The following is a 340-nucleotide window of genomic DNA, read 5'->3' as shown; positions in this document are numbered from 1 at the left end:
GTTTGTTTGTTTGTGTGACTGACCTTATAAGGCATCTTGTTTTCCTCTCGTCTTCAGCAGGTTTCGGATGCGTCATCATGTAAGTTTTACATTCACTTCCGGTGTTTCCTCCTCACTGATTGGCTGTTTGTCCCTCCTCATTAACCTGATTGAGTCCACCTGATGAGTCCTTATTTACCCTATTCTTTATTTACTTTAACTGAGCTGAACTTTATTTATCCTTGTTTAACATTAACTCTGATCTTATGTTGTTGTTGTTGTTGTTGTTGTTGTTGTTGTTGTCGTCGTCCATGTGTTTCTGGCTCATTATCTTTTTAGTGTACGTTTCTTGTTCTGAACA

Source organism: Morone saxatilis, unplaced genomic scaffold (assembly GCF_004916995.1).
Source record: "Morone saxatilis isolate NCDOM2014 unplaced genomic scaffold, NCSU_SB_2.0 Contig6, whole genome shotgun sequence".
Lineage (NCBI taxonomy): Eukaryota > Metazoa > Chordata > Actinopteri > Moronidae > Morone > Morone saxatilis.
The sequence above is the reverse complement of the archived record's forward strand: the minus strand, read 5'-3'. Positions refer to the sequence as shown.